Below are 4,147 nucleotides of genomic sequence, written 5' to 3'. Positions count from 1 at the left end.
ATTTTTGAACTTCAATACGGCCGTATTGAGTTCAATACGGCCGTATTGAAGCTCAGAAATTTCAATACGGCCGTATTGAGTTCACTACGGCTGTATTGAAGCTTCAATACGGCCGTATTGATTTCAGTACGGCCGTATTGAAGTTTCAGAAACTTCAATACGGCCGTATTGAGTTCACTGCGGTCGTATTGAAGCTTCAATACGGCCGTATTAAGTTCAGTACGGCCGTATTGGGCTTCATTCCCTCCACTTTCTTATTTTGAGCTATTCTAAGACCTCTAGACCTACAGAGAACCCTCCTAGGGCCTTCCAGGAGTCCTTCTGGCTGATCTTCCTTCAGTCTTCGATAGTCTTCAAGCTTTATTTCCGACCCGGACAATTTTAGGGGTCTACATAGGGGATGTGCAGTTACTCATAGGTTCTTGTGTCCCAACTTTCCATTGCGTAGTTGGTGCCCACTGGGGAAATTCTGATTCCTTGGGGATGTAGACACAAAGATGCTCTTTCTGATGTGAGCGGTGCCTTATGGTTGGCTGACGTCCTTTCGACGGTGGTGGAGTATCCCGGTTATCCTTATTCGGGTGACTCTTTTTGATTTTCTGGTTTTATTGCCTCTGCGTAGGCTGTTATCCGCTGGGGGATTCTGTTGTGATGATTTTGATTGGCCTCTTCTGTTAGGCGGATTATCTTGACGTTCGGTGTTTGGTTGAATACCGAATTCCGCTTGGGGAATGGGTATTGATCTTTTTGGATTTTCCCTTTTTTGGAGGAGTGCCTCTGAGTAGGCGAATGGGGATTGAGGATCTTATGTATCCCAGAGTATTATTTAGAAAGCCTCTTCAGGCTTAGCTTCACTCGTCGCTTGAGTTGGAAAGCTATCTTCCACTGAGGAAGTCTAAGTCCTTTGACTTGGATATTTTGTTTGGACGATCATGCTTCCGTTGGGGGATCTTGCTGATCTTGCTCTGATAGCTTTCACTGGGAATTCGGCCCAAGAGTGCAAGCTGAGATGTCTTTGGGGAGTATTATTTCGGCAAGCCTCTCCAGGCTCAGTTATTCTGTACGATGCGGTTGATTTTCTGATTTTTGCTTTTTTTGTCGATTTTTGGCTTTTTCTGTTGGCTGCTGGCATACACAAAATTTTTTTTTTTTCTATTTTTCTATTTTTATGCGACTGCCTCATGATAAGGTCTTTGAATGTGCAACTAATGTGTGTGTGATGCACAAATGCAAGTTTAATCATTTTGTTAATGTTTTTAGAAAAATGAATGGCTCTCCCTATCCTCCTCTTCTTGGAGGAATTTCTGTCGTCGACGCGAGGGAATATTTTTGTGAGCCTTTTACGCAGGAGATTACGGATTTTATAGGAACCCCTCCAACTTTCTTTATTGACCGATTATTAAAGGAATTTCGTACAATTTTTTTAGAAACACCAATTTAGAGGCATAATCACATGAATAGATATTTTATTGATATTCACAAATGGTTTTACAGAAAGATATACAAAAGGAATTTCTGAAGAATGGCTGGCCAGGGTAGGCTATATACATCAGGCTTAACAATTATATCTGTAATTGTTGCTCTTACGTTCCCCTAATTGCTTCGGGTGAGATGCCTGAGTCAGGAGTGTAGATACTGCAAGACGCTTGCTTCTAGAAGATAATCACTTGAACCGCCTTTCGGTTTTCGGTTCAAGTGTCGTTGCTTGCTTTGTTTTTGTGTCTTATTCTTTTGCCCCTAATTTTTGCCTAGGACGTATCCTAACGGGGATAAATTCGCCTTTGTTTTGCCTAGTACCCTTGTACTGGCGGGCTTTTTATTTTGCCCTAACTTTTGCCTAGGACGCCCTTTTCGGGTTTTCATCCTAGCGGGCCTATGCAAGCAACGTCTTCAAGCATAGTACTTCTTTACCACGTCAGCGTTGACTGGGTATCGAAGTTCTTCTCCATCCATGTGCGTGAGGATCAATGCTCCTCTTGAGAAGGCTCGCTTCACCACGTATGGTCCTTCGTAATTCGGGGCCCACTTTCCGATTTTGTCCTTTTGAGTTGGTAGCAACTTCTTCATTACCAACTCTCCCTCATGGTAGACTCGAGGGTGGACTTTCTTGTCAAAAGCCTTTTTGATCTTCCTCTGATAGGCTTGACCATGGCATATGGCGTTCAGCCGTTTCTCTTCGATAAGATTCAACTGGTCGTATCGGCTTTGAACCCATTCTGCCTCGGAAAGTTTTGCTTCCATGATTACCCTTAGAGAAGGTATCTCGACTTCGACAGGTAGAACTGCCTCCATCCCATAGACGAGGGAGAATGGAGTAGCTCCTGTAGATGTGCGTACTGAAGTCCTATAACCATGAAGAGCAAAGGGTAACATCTCATGCCAGTCTTTAAATGAGATAACCATCTTTTGCACTATTTTCTTAATGTTTTTATTGGCTGCCTCGACTGCCCCATTCATCTTTGGCCGATATGGGGAAGAGTTGTGGTGTTGGATCTTGAATTCCTGGCACAGTTCTTCCACCATTTTGTTATTCAAATTAGATCCATTATCAGTGATGATTTTATCGGGAATACCGTATCTGCATATAATGTTCTTCTTGATGAAGGATGTTACCACCTTTCGGGTCACATGAGCATACGATGCCGCTTCTACCCATTTGGTGAAGTAGTCAATGGCCACAAGGATGAATCTATGTCCATTGGATGCTTTCGGCTCGATGGGCCCAATAACATCCATGCCCCACATTGCGAATGGCCAAGGTGAAGCCAATACATTGAGTGGAGTCGGTGGGACATGAATGTTGTCGGCGTATGCTTGACACTTATGGCATTTTCGCACGTACTGGTAACAATACCTTTCCATGGTCGACCAATAGTATCCCGCCCTGAGGATCTTTTTAGCCATTGCAGGCCCGGGGATATGGGTACCGAAAACCCCCTCATGTACTTCTTTGATCATATTTTGAGCTTCGACTTGGTCTATACATCTCAACAAGACCGAGTCATAATTTTTCTTGTAGAGGGTTTCACCGACTAGCAGAAATCCCATGGACTCATCAAGCACGGTTAAATAGAGTATTAACGGTCTTCCCTCGACAGGTGGCACCAATACTGGTGGATTGGCCAAGCACTGTTTGATCTTATCAAAAGCTCGTTGACAATCCTCACCCCAAGATTCGGAATGATTCTTGCGCAACAGCCTGAATATTGGTTTGCACGTGTCAGTCAACTGTGCGATGAACCTTGCGACATAGTTCACCCTGCCGAGGAATCCTCTTATCTCTTTCTCGGTCTTAGGAGGAGGCATTTCCATTATTGCCTTCACTTTATCGGGGTCCACCTCTATGCCCTTTTCACTGACAATGAACGCGAGAAGCTTACCCGACCGAACTCCGAAAGTACACTTAGCCGGATTTAGCTTAATGATGTTGTGTATTTTACTCGTATTTTAGCACTTTAATTCACAAGAATTCATAGCATAATCATGCATATCTTTCATGTTTTTAATAAATTTTTATATCATTTTCCTATTTTATGCTTTTCTTGGTATGTGTTGTGTTTTCTCTGAGCAGGATCAAGATTTAAGAATTAAAGAGGAAATGTTGAGCTACAGGAAAATCACGGCCGTGATTCTAAATCACGCCCGTGATTCACCAGAGAAAATCACGGCCGTGACTCCCAATCACACCCGTGAACGCCACTGACCCTTCATAGATGTGCTCCAGAGAAGATCACGGTCGTGATTCTCAGTCACGGCCGTGATTCACTTCGCGTCCCAGCTTTTTAAGTTTTATGTTTTATTTTTATTTTATCTTTGTAATTTTTATCTTGGTAGTTTTACCTTTTTACCCTTTTAGGTTATAAATTAGATGAGGTTAGCCTAGAACGGGGATTTTTTGTTTCGGAGACAGTTTTTTTTTTGTTTTTGACACTTGGAGAAGGTTGGGCGCCTGTGCCATCGACTCTAAGGTTTGCTTTTCTTTTATTCTTCTTTTCTTGGAGAACTACTACGAACTCCTGTGAGTAGTTTCCCTTTTTCTGGGATCAAGGCTTAGCCTCTGAGAACCTCTTTATTAATGCATTATTCAGTTTCTTAATTTTATTCCAATTCTTGATCTGTTCTTTTATATTTTATATATGAACTTTAA

The sequence above is a fragment of the Cajanus cajan genome, chromosome 10 (assembly GCF_000230855.2).
Source record: "Cajanus cajan strain Asha chromosome 10, NIPB_CcT2T_4, whole genome shotgun sequence".
Classification (NCBI taxonomy): Eukaryota; Viridiplantae; Streptophyta; class Magnoliopsida; order Fabales; family Fabaceae; genus Cajanus; species Cajanus cajan.
This window is presented reverse-complemented; position numbering follows the sequence as displayed.